The sequence below is a fragment of the Asterias rubens genome, chromosome 6, assembly GCF_902459465.1.
Source record: "Asterias rubens chromosome 6, eAstRub1.3, whole genome shotgun sequence".
Taxonomy (NCBI): domain Eukaryota; kingdom Metazoa; phylum Echinodermata; class Asteroidea; order Forcipulatida; family Asteriidae; genus Asterias; species Asterias rubens.
The window spans coordinates 16,181,180-16,194,076 of NC_047067.1; the positions used below are offsets into that span (position 1 = coordinate 16,181,180).

The 12,897-nt window shown below is 37.7% G+C and overlaps 1 long non-coding RNA gene across 1 annotated transcript; it reads left to right on the plus strand.

The window, feature by feature from the left end:
* The first annotated feature begins 9,952 nt into the window (after positions 1–9,952).
* On the plus strand, positions 9,953–12,117 carry LOC117291380. The gene is made up of 3 exons (XR_004519149.1): positions 9,953–10,005; positions 10,827–10,923; positions 12,022–12,117. It is a non-coding gene; the product is annotated as an uncharacterized LOC117291380 (long non-coding RNA).
* The last annotated feature ends 780 nt before the right edge of the window (positions 12,118–12,897 follow it).

Genomic DNA, 12,897 nt, shown 5'->3' on the forward strand with positions numbered 1-12,897 from the left:
AGATTTCTTACGGTAACCGACTAGCACAAGTCTAAACTTGTTTCCAAAATTTGACAAGCCTGAGCATGGTGCGTCGTGGACCGGGTTCATTTCAGCCGACGAGCGTGGACGACGAAAATAGACCGCCCGGGATTTGGAGTTATTTACGGGTAAAGTCACCTTGTTCGCGCCGGTGACCATTTGCCTAAACTAATTCCAGTATTTCGCGTTACGTTCGGAAATTAGACCATGACAAACAAAAACTCTTTGACAGGAATACAAAAGCAGAGATTTTATTATGCTGACGTTTCTCTGGTGGTTGAGTGGCTCAGTTTTATAGAGCTGCTTATAATAAACAGGCAAAACATTTTGCTTTACAAAATTGCAGAAATTGAGCAGAATACCTGGATTCACAACTTGAACATTAGGCATGGTTAAGCTGCTTTTTGTGTTTAAAAAGCTATTATGTAGTTTGGTCCTGGGCCAATGGCTTTTAAAGGAAAGAATCGCAGCGCTTACGTAATCAGGGAACTGTGCTTACGCTAAGCGTATTTTACAGCTTAGCAGGGAATGTGTTCTTCACGTCACAATTCGCATCAAAAATTTGCTACAGTTGACTAATTGTGCTCAACTCCTGCGAAACTTTCACTGCAAAAACAGTGACTTAAAAATTTGATTTACATTCGCAGGAAAAACCGTGCTTTACTTGTGACAAAAGTAGGCAGGGGCGACTAGTGTGCTTTAGTGTTAAAGTCGCGACTACAAATTATTATTTGAGTCGCGACTACTGTTTTTCTCTACTCCGTTATAATCGTGTCCACACATCGACTACAAAATTTGTCCCGACTACCTGTTTGGTGAACCAGTTGTGTTGCTTACTACTATTCGCAACATAATTAATATTGCCCTTGCGGCATAGTGGCACAAATCTTGAGAATCTGTACTTTATCTCGACAAGTGTCATAGTTAGGTTTGAAGTGCGACTAGTCGAGTAGTAAATTTCACTAGTCACACCCATTCGCAACATAATTAAAAATTTGTCCCGACTACCTGTTTGGTGAACCAGTTGTGTTGCTTATATTCGCAACATAATTTATATTGCCCTTGCGGCATAGCGGCACAAATCTTGAGAATCCGTACTTTATCTCGACAAGGTTTGAAGTGCGCCTAGTCGAGTAGTAAATTTCACTAGTCACACCCATTCGCAACATAATTAATATTGCCCTTGCGGCACATAGCGGTACAAATCTTGAGAATCCGTATTTATCTCGACAAGTGTCGTAGGCAGGTTTGAGGTGCGACTAGTCGAGTAGTAAAATTCACTAGTCACCCATTCGCAACATAATTAATATTGCCTTTGCGGCACATAGCGGCACAAATCTTGAGAATCTGTATTAATTTTATCTCGACAAGTGTCGTAGTTAGTTTTGAGGTTCGACTAGTCGAGTCATGATGGGAACTTGCTTAATGAAAAAGATTCAGTGCTCTGCAGAAGCATTGAATTCTGCGCTTACGTCAAGCGAAATAGACTGCTTATAGCAGGGATTTCTTTTGTTTGTGTTCGCACATTATTTTCCAAGCTTGCACATCACAGTAAAGCGGAAAATGGTGATCGTAAGCGCAGACTTTGGTGGTCATGAGAACCATGTAATTTTGCCCTGTAAGTAGGTTTGGTAAGGCCTACACTTCAAACATGTAAAGTAAAAAAAGATTGTTAGTACATGAGGGGAAATCTTGTGAAACTGGTCCAATTTGACTCTGCTTCACTGCGTAAGCAAATAATTGACACATGAGAAGCGCGGATATTATCGCTTACATAAAGCATATTTCACAGCTTAGCAGGGATATTTTTGCTTGTGCGCGGGGAAACTTATCATATGTAATCTTTGCTTTGAACTAATTGTACAGATATTTCAGCGCCTGCACAGTAAGCGGAGAATGGTGGTTGTATAATAAATGGGCAGAGTTTGGTTGAAGCAGACAGAGCCATAAAACTGGGCCGTGTTCTATAGGGGAAATTATAGCTTGACATTTTGTGACAGTTTTGGTCTCTGCGACGTACACATACAAATACAGAGTCAGATACAGACATTACGGTGCAGAAATCGTGCAATTCAAATGTCTCATAAGAGCGCCCCCTATCGGCAGGAGTAGGAAAATAAAGGAGTATCCTACAAATTAATTATTTGTTTTTAAACACGTAAAATAATATCAAATGGAAGCTTTAGGATGTTTAGCTTAATTCCTATCATAAAACATATTAAAATTATTTATTAATTAACCACCAGTGACCCTCATATGCATATTAATTAGGAAATCTTTGCAGCATCATATCTCAAGAACTTCACGGCCGACTTTTCAACTGTTTGTTTTTAAAGACTCCTTGGGGGTTGGAGATTAATTTGAAAAAACTGTGACCTCAAGTTGACCTCTACTTCCGCGTCAACCGGAAGTGTCACCATATCTCAAGAACTATACAGCAGATTCTCAAAATATTTTCAGTTATAAACTCCTTAGGCATAAAATATTAACTTTAAAAAACCGTGACCTCAAGTTGACCCCTACTTCCTGGTCAACCGGAAGTGGGACCATATCTCAAGAACTATACAACAGATTATCAATTTTGGTTCAGTTATAGACTCCTTGGGCATTCAAGATTAGTTTGAAACAACTTTGACCCCATGTTGACCTTTACTTCCGGGTCAACCGGAAGTGAACCCATATCTAAAAAAGTACAAAGCTAATGTTCAAACTTCAGTTGCAGACTCTTAGGCAATAAATATTAGCTTTGGAAAACTGTGACCCCAAGTTGACCTCTACTTCTTGGTCAACCGGAAGTTCTACACAACCGATTTTATAGACTCCTTGGCATTGCAGATTAATCTTTGGTAGCTGTGGGCCCATGTTGACCTTTACTTACGGGTCAACCGGGAAGTAAAACCTTATAACAAGAGCTACACAACTTTTTTGAAACCTTTTTTCAGTTATATATTCCTTGGGCAATGAAGCACATAATCGAAGCAAAACAACAAGGAACAGCTTCGTGTTTGTTCACAAACACTTAATGTCTAGTTATTATTATTATTCTTTGTTTCTCCCTAAATCCCATAGTGTTTGTACACGTTTTTGCGGCAGCCTAATCTCCTAAACCATAATACGAAAGAGTGAGTTTATTATACCAAATTGAAGCTTAGAACATAAGCTTAATTCTTATCGTAAAAAATGTAAACAATTGTTAATGAATAAGCCTTAATTAAGCTTGTGAATATTTAATTAGCAAACCTAGTTAACACCATATCTCAAAAATTAGACCGCCGATCCTGAAACTTTGTTCAGCTATACACTAGTCAGGTCCTGTTAATGTGATTTCCGACATAAAATTCTGGACGACGTCACCATGACGTCATGTAATGCACGTTTTGTGTCTGTGCACAAACACAATGGCTCTTCAAATCTATACTTTAAACTGGTCAAAAACACAATAACTTCTAAATAATTTATTTGTTAGTTTCCTAAATATCATATTATGTGTAGAAAAATACACTGATTCTAATAAGATTTGTTTCAGTCCATAAAAGCAATCAATGTTCGTCTATTAATTAATTAATCAATTAGAATCTTGGCATCATGGGTACAACGTAGTACTTCATAAATTGGGGCAGTCACTTTCATTGCAATGTTTAAACATCTCTATAGCTCTTGCAACACACTGCGGACCTGTATGGGTTGAGGACTCTCGGGGAGAGTCTGAGAAGACGATGTCGTGATGTTTGCATCTTTAATTTGTTTTTGAAAAATGGCAACTAGTAACTAATTAACCACATGACCCTCATTTGCATATTCAATCAGAAAATCTTTGCAGCACCATATCTCAAGAAGTATACAGCCGATTTTAAGACTGTTTGTTGCTAAAGACTCTTTGGGGATTGGAGATTAATTTTGAAAAATCGTGACCTCAAGTTGACCCCTACTTCCGGGTCGGCCGGAAGTGGGACCATATCTCAAGAACTATACAACAGATTATAAAACTTTTTTCAGTTATAATCTCCATAGGCATAAAAATATAACTTTTGACAAACCGTGACCTCAAGTTGACCTCTACTTCCGGGTCAACCGGAAGTGGGACCATATCTCAAGAAATATACAACCGATTTTCAAACTTTTTTCAGTTATAGACTCCTTGGACATTCAAGATTAGTTTGAAACACATTTGACCCCATGTTGACCTTTACTTCCGGGTCGACCGGAAGTGGGCCAATATCTCAAGAAGTACAAAGCCAATGTTCAAACTTCAGTTATAGACTCTAAGGCAATAAATATTAACTTTGAAAAACTGTGACTCTATGTTGACCTCTACTTCTGGGCAACCGGAAGTGGGACTATATATCAAGATCTTCACAACCGATTGCTTAAACTTTTTCAGTTATAGACTCCTTGGCATTGCAGATTAGTCTTTGGTAGGTGTGGGCCCATTTTGACCTTTACTTGTGGGTCAACCGGGAAGTGTGACCTAATACCAAGAGCTACACAACTTTTTGAAACTTTTTTTTCCAGTTATATATTCCTTGGGCAATGAAGCACATAATCCAAGCAAAACATCACGGAACAGCTTCGTGTTTGTTCACAAACACTTAATGTCTAGTTATTCTTTGTTTCTCCCTAAATCCCATAGTGTTTGTACACATTTTTGCGGCAGCCTAATCTCCTAAACCATAATACGAAAGAGTGAGTTTATTGTACCAAATTGAAGCTTAGAACATAAGCTTAATTCTTATCGTAAAAAATGTTAAAATTGTTAATTAATAAGCCTTAATTAAGCTTGTGAATATTTAATTAGCAAACCAAGTTAACACCATATCTCAAAAAGTAGACCGCCGATCCTGAAACTTTTTTCAGCTATACATTAGTCAGGTCCTGTTAATGTGATTTCCGACATAAAATTCTGGACGACGTCACCATGACGTCATGTAATGCACGTTTTGTGTCTGTGCACAAACACAATGGCTCTTGAAGTGTAAACAAACCCAGCTTTCCGAAACATAATTTATTCGATTAAAATTAAATTACATGTTGTACACTTCCCAAAACTGCTTTAGATTAAGATATATTTTATTGATGGTCATTTTAAAAGCATCAGAACTTATAGAAACAGTGTAATTATTTTTAAAAACCTGTATTTCCGGGGCAATTTTTTCAAAGATCATGGGTACGGCGTAAAACTTGATTTGAATAGTCAAAATTGTAAAACTTGACCAAGTCCTTATCCCATTTTCGACCGGTGTTATTGCGTTGTTTTGTTCAATATACATAGATTTCTTATGGTCACCGACTAGCACAAGTCTAAACTTGTTTCCAAAATTTGTCAAGCCTGAGCATGGTGCGTCGTGGACCGGGTTCATTTCAGCCGACGAGCGTGGACGACGAAAATAGACCGCCCGGGATTTGGAGTTATTTACGGGTAAAGTCACCTTGATCGCGCCGGGGACCATTTGCCTAAACTAATTCCAGTATTTCGCATTACGTTCGGAAATTAGACCATGACAAACAAAAACTCTTTGACAGGAATACAAAAGCAGAGATTTTATTATGCTGACGTTTCTCTGGTGGTTGAGTGGCTCAGTTTTATAGAGCTGCTTATAATAAACAGGCAAAACATTTTGCTTTACAAAATTGCAGAAATTGAGCAGAACACCTGGATTCACAACTTGAACATGAGGCATGGTTAAGCTGCTTTTTGTGTTTAAAAAGCTATTATGTAGTTTGGTCCTGGGCCAATGGCTTTTAAAGGAAAGAATCGCAGCGCTTACGTAATCAGGGAAATGTGCTTACGCTAAGCGTATTTTACAGCTTAGCCGGGAATGTGTTCTTCACGTCACAATTCGCATCAAAAAATTTGCTACAGTTGACTAATTGTGCTCAACTCCTGCGAAACTTTCACTGCGAAAACAGTGATTTAAAAATTTGATTTGCATTCGCAGGAAAAACCGTGCTTTACTTGTGACAAAAGTAGGCAGGGGCGACTAGTGTGCTTTAGTGTTAAAGTCGCGACTACAAATTATTATTTGAGTCGCGACTACTGTTTTTCTCTACTCCGTTACAATCGTGTCCACACATCGACTACAAAATTTGTCCCGACTACCTGTTTGGTGAACCAGTTGTGTTGCTTATATTCGCAACATAATTAATATTGCCCTTGCGGCATAGCGGCACAAATCTTGAGAATCCGTACTTTATCTCGACAAGTGTCATAGTTAGGTTTGAAGTGCGACTAGTCGAGTAGTAAATTTCACTAGTCACACCCATTCGCAACATAATTAAAAATTTATCCCGACTACCTGTTTGGTGAACCAGTTGTGTTGCTTACTACTATTCGCAACATAATTTATATTGCCCTTGCGGCATAGCGGCACAAATCTTGAGAATCCGTACTTTATCTCGGCAAGTGTCGTGGTTAGGTTTGAGGTGCGACTAGTCGAGTAGTAAAATTCACTAGTCACCCATTCGCAACATAATTAAAAATTTGTCCCGACTACCTGTTTGGTGAACCAGTTGTGTTGCTTACTACTATTCGCAACATAACTAATATTGCCTTTGCGGCACATAGCGGCACAAATCTTGAGAATCTGTATTTTATCTCGACAAGTGTCGTAGTTAGGTTTGAGGTTCGACTAGTCGAGTCATGATGGGAATGATGCTTAATGAAAAAGATTCATTGCTCTGCAGAAGCATTGAATTCTGCGCTTACGTCAAGCGAAATAGACTGCTTATAGCGGGGATTTCTTTTGTTTGTGTGCTTCCAAGTTCGCACATTATTTTCCAAGCTTGCACATCACAGTAAAGCGGAAAATGGTGATCGTAAGCGCAGACTTTGGTGGTCATGAGAACCGTGTAATTTTGCCCTGTAAGTAGGTTTGGTAAGGCCTACACTTCAAACATGTGAAGTCAAAAAAGATTGTTAGTACATGAGGGGAAATCTTGTGAAACTGGTCCAATTTGACTCTGCTTCACTGCGTAAGCAAAGAATTGACACATCAGAAGCGCGGATATTATCGTTAATTAAAGCATATTTCACAGCTTAGCAGGGATATTTTTGCTTGTGCGCGGGGAAACTTATCATATGTAATCTTTGCTTTGAACTAATTGTACAGATATTTCAGCGCCTGCACAGTAAGCGGAGATTGGTGGTTGTATAATAAATAGGCAGAGTTTGGTTGAAGCAGACAGAGCCATAAAACTGGGCCGTGTTCTATAGGGGAAATTATAGCTTGACATTTTGTGACAGTTTTGGTCTCTGCGACGTACACATACAAATACAGAGTCAGATACAGACATTACGGTGCAGAAATCGTGCAATTCAAATGTCTCATAAGAGCGCCCCCTATCGGCAGGAGTAGGAAAATAAAGGAGTATCCTACAAATTAATTATGTGTTTTTAAACACGTAAAATAATATCAAATGGAAGCTTTAGGATGTTTAGCTTAATTCCTATCATAAAACATATTAAAATTATTTATTAATTAACCACCAGTGACCCTCATATGCATATTAATTAGGAAATCTTTGCAGCATCATATCTCAAGAACTTCACGGCCGACTTTTCAACTGTTTGTTTTTAAAGACTCCTTGGGGGTTGGAGATTAATTTGAAAAAACTGTGACCTCAAGTTGACCTCTACTTCCGCGTCAACCGGAAGTGTCACCATATCTCAAGAACTATACAGCAGATTTTCAAAATATTTTCAATTATAAACTCCTTAGGCATAAAATATTAACTTTAAAAAACCGTGACTTCAAGTTGACCCCTTTTTCCTGGTCAACCGGAAGTGGGACCATATCTCAAGAACTATACAACAGATTATCAATGTTGGTTCAGTTATAGACTCCTTGGGCATTCAAGATTAGTTTGAAACAACTTTGACCCCATGATGACCTTTACTTCCGGGTCAACCGGAAGTGAACCCATATCTAAAAAAGTACAAAGCTAATGTTCAAACTTCAGTTGTAGACTCTTAGGCAATAAATATTAGCTTTGGAAAACTGTGACCCCAAGTTGACCTCTACTTCTGGGTCAACCGGAAGTGGGACTATATATCAAGATCTACACAACCGATTTTATAGACTCCTTGGCATTGCAGATTAATCTTTGGTAGCTGTGGGCCCATGTTGACCTTTACTTACGGGTCAACCGGGAAGTAAAACCTTATAACAAGAGCTACACAACTTTTTTGAAACCTTTTTTTCAGTTATATATTCCTTGGGCAATGAAGCACATAATCCAAGCAAAACAACAAGGAACAGCTTCGTGTTTGTTCACAAACACTTAATGTCTAGTTTTATTATTATTATTATTATTCTTTGTTTCTCCCTAAATCCCATAGTGTTTGTACACGTTTTTGCGGCAGCCTAATCTCCTAAACCATAATACGAAAGAGTGAGTTTATTATACCAAATTGAAGCTTAGAACATAAGCTTAATTCTTATCGTAACAAATGTAAAAAAAATTAATTAATAAGCCTTAATTAAGCTTGTGAATATTTAATTAGCAAACCTAGTTAACACCATATCTCAAAAATTAGACCGCCGATCCTGAAACTTTTTTCACCTATAGCTATAAACTAGTCAGGTCCCGTTAATGTGATTTCCGACATAAAATTCTGGACGACGTCACCATGACGTCATGTAATGCACGTTTTGTGTCTGTGCACAAACACAATGGCTCTTCAAATCTATACTTTAAACTGGTCAAAAACACAATAACTTCTAAATAATTTATTTGTTAGTTTCCTAAATATCATATTATGTGTAGAAAAATACACTGATTCTAATAAGATTTGTTTCAGTCCATAAAAGCAATCAATGTTCGTCTATTAATTAATTAATCAATTAGAATCTTGGCATCATGGGTACAACGTAGTACTTCATAAATTGGGTGCAGTCACTTTCAAAGCAATGTTTAAACATCTCTATGGCTCTTGCAACACACTGCGGACCTGTATGGGTTGAGGACTTATGGGGAGAGAGTCTGAGAAGACGATGTCGTGATGTTTGCATCTTTAATTTGTTTGTGAAAAATGGCAACTAGTAACTAATTAACCACATGACCCTCATTTGCATATTCAATCAGAAAATCTTTGCAGCATCATATCTCAAGAAGTATACAGCCGATTTTAAGACTATTTGTTGCTAAAGACTCTTTGGAGATTGGAGATTAATTTTGAAAAATCGTGACCTCAAGTTGACCCCTACTTCCGGGTCAACCGGAAGTGGGACCATATCTCAAGAACTATACAACCGATTTTCAAACTTTTTTCAGTTATAAACTCCTTAGGCATAAAATATAACTTTTGACAAACCGTGACCTCAAGTTGACCTCTACTTCCGGGTCAACCGGAAGGGGGACCATATCTCAAGAAATATACAACCGATTTTCAAACTTTTTTCAGTTATAGACTCCTTGGACATTCAAGATTAGTTTGAAACACATTTGACCCCATGTTGACCTTTACTTCCGGGTCGACCGGAAGTGGGCCATATCTCAAGAAGTACAAAACCAATGTTGAAACTTCAGTTATAGACTCTAAGGCAATAAATATTAACTTTGGAAAACTGTGACCCTATGTTGACCTCTACTTCTGGGTCAACCGGAAGTGGGACTATATATCAAGATCTTCACAACCGATTGCTTTAACTTTTTCAGTTATAGACTCCTTGGCATTGCAGATTAGTCTTCGGTAGCTGTGGGCCCATTTTGACCTTTACTTGCGGGTCAACCGGGAAGTGTGACCTAATACCAAGAGCTACACAACTTTTTTGAAACCTTTTTTTCAGTTATATATTCCTTGGGCGATGAAGCACATAATCCAAGCAAAACAACAAGGAACAGCTTCGTGTTTGTTCACAAACACTTAATGTCTAGTTTTGATTTGTTTCAGTTTGATGCACTCTTAGATGTTGGGACGTCATTGGTTGTCCTTTGGAGATTTTATGGCTCAAGTGAGACAGTTTATTCCAGAGAGAAAGAACGGAGGTAACAATTTTACTGAAAATGTGTCTTGTAAACAAAACAACTTGTATTAAAAAAAACAAGAAAAAGAACAGTTTATACAACAAACAATAAAAAACAATGTTGTAAATGTTTTAGTAATAATATCATCGTTTAAAGGCAGTGGACACTATTGGTAATTACTCAAAATAATTATTGGCATAAAACCTCACTTGGTAACGAGTAATGGGGGGAGGTTGATAGTATAAAACATTGTGAGAAACGGCTCCCTCTGAAGTGACATAGTTTTCGAGAAAGAAGTAATTTTCCACGAATTTGATTTCGAGACCTCATCGATTTAGAATTTGAGGTCTCGAAATCAACCATCTAAACGCACACAACTTCGTGTGACAAGGGTGTTCTTTTCGTTCATTATTATCTCCCAACTTCGACGACCAATTGAGCTCAAATGTTCACTGGTTCATTATTTTTTGCATGAGTTGAGATACACCAAGTGAAAAGACTGGTCTTTGAAAATTACCAATAGTGTCCATGTCTTTAAAAAGAGGATCATGTACTTTTTGTCTCACGGCTTTATATAAATTTTGAGACTTTGAATCGAAGCTTCTGCAACCGGTGGGCCTACACCCAACTATTTGTGTGTGATTTACTTAAACCCTGTTACTTTTAATCGTTTCGAGACCAAAGTGCACCAACATGCCAAGAGTTGCACCGAATGGTTGCAATATTAGATCTGAGATGTTCAATTTATATAAAAGTCTAACGACTAGTTAGGTCCATGTATCAAGTCCCTTGTTCAGACAAACAACTCGAATGTCTCTAAACTTGTTCTCTTTCCTTTTTAGTGCCCTGTTGGTGTTGGCATTTCTCTTCTTAGCTGCGTCATTGTCAGTTGGAATTAAGTCCATAATCTTCATTATCAAAGCAAGTGCAACCGAAGAGGTACTGTTTAATGGACTGATCCCAGTCGTCATGGGCTATAGTATAAAACATATTGACTGCTTCGAGTGCACTCCCGAGGTGATCCCGGAGCTTTCTATTTTCACGAGACTGGTCAGGGGATCACATACGCAGTCAATATTTGTTTTATAACACCCCAACATACTATATATCATCATCGTATACGTAACGCTCGTACGCGCATTAAAGATACACAGATGTACAACTGGGCCTAATTGGCTTATACAGGGCGGATTAAAAAAAAAAAAAAAAAACTCCACGAAGATGCATTTTGCTTGGTGGACATGGAATATTCTGCCTTTATAAGGGAATAAAAGGGTAGCTACTAGTTCTTTCACGGGAAAACAGGCAGGTCCGAATTGCCGTGTGATAAAGGCCCGAGCCGAAGGCGAGTGCCTTTATCACACGGCAATTCGACCCTAAAGGGTTTTAAACGGCCGTGAAAGAACTAGTAGCTACCCTTTTATTGTCATTCATATATACCCTTTTGGTTAACAGGCATAATAAGGCTCGTGAAGCAAAATAGCGAATTACTAAAAACAGCTCAGTATTATCGAATACAATACGGTCGTTTGACCATTATTAATTATGAATCTGAGGATGGCTATCCCCCACCACTGGGATCCAATGTACACATACATCTTTCTTCACTACTAAATTAAATTACTTTTCAACGATCTTCCTTGTCGCCTTCCCCCATCATACATTGGGACGCAATCTACTTCATTTACAGCTACAACTCAGCTACATCACATAATTATTAATAATACCCTAGTAAGATATTACCACCAAAAGTATTTTTAAAAAACTTTGCAAAAAATGAATGTACAAAGTCAAGGAATTTTAGTGACAAAACTTGTACGAAAAAAAAACGAGGTGAACAATAAACACAATAACAAGGACTTTTCGGAGAACTCATCGTTGGCAAATCTTGGAAGGAAGTAAAAAAATAAACTTGACTAAACTCGGAAAGGAAATCTGTTTGTTTTAAAATCAGTCCAATGGAGTGAAATATTGAGAGTAAACCATCCACCACACATGCATGTGGTATTTATTTATGTATTTTTTGTTGTGTTACAGATATTATCCCTGTATGTCGTGGCAACCGTTGCAGTTATAATTAGTTTGATACTCTTTGTAAGTAAACTTCACGTGGGATACAAGCTCCAGAGTAAAACTCTTGTAAGCGATGGTGAGTTATGAACATCCCTTTTATCTCTTTTTTTTAAATATAAATTAAATGCTCATTTGCAATCTTTAAAAGTTTTGTTACTGCATACTGCTATAAAATAATCAAAACCTAAAAATTATTTAGAATTTGGTTAAGTTCCTTGTGTGAAGATGTAAACTAAAATTGCTTTCTAATTGTTTGTGACAATTCTTTTAGGAAAGCTGTTAAACTCTCAGCTCTTCTCTAAAACTAGTTATACTATGAAATTTTGATGAAAATAATATGTCAATGTCAAAACATGCTCTGAACCTCAACTTTGCAATATTTCAAGAGTACGTAGACACTTTGATTTTGAATCAAGTCACCAAAGTAATTTGTCCCGCTTGTTTTATCCCGCCTGGATTATGGCAACTTCCTACCTCGATCTTCAGTATTACGTATTCCAATCTCTTAGTATAAAACTCCAGCGATTTTTGCTGGTACATGTAACTCTCGTCCGGTAAGGCAGCGTACTTTTGTTGTGCTTTGTGCTTAAGCAGCTCTGTGAAATTGGTCCCAGATCACTGGACACTGTTTCGTCATTCAACTTAAAAACTCAACTGTTTCCAGTTGCCCTTAAGGCAGTGGACACTATTGGTAATTACTCAAAATAATAATCAGCATAAAACCTCACTTGATTACGAGAGGTTGATATCATAAAACATTGTGAGAAACGGCTCCCTCTGAAGTGACGTAGTTTTCGAGATATATCAAGTGAGAAGACTGGTCTTCGACAATTACCAATA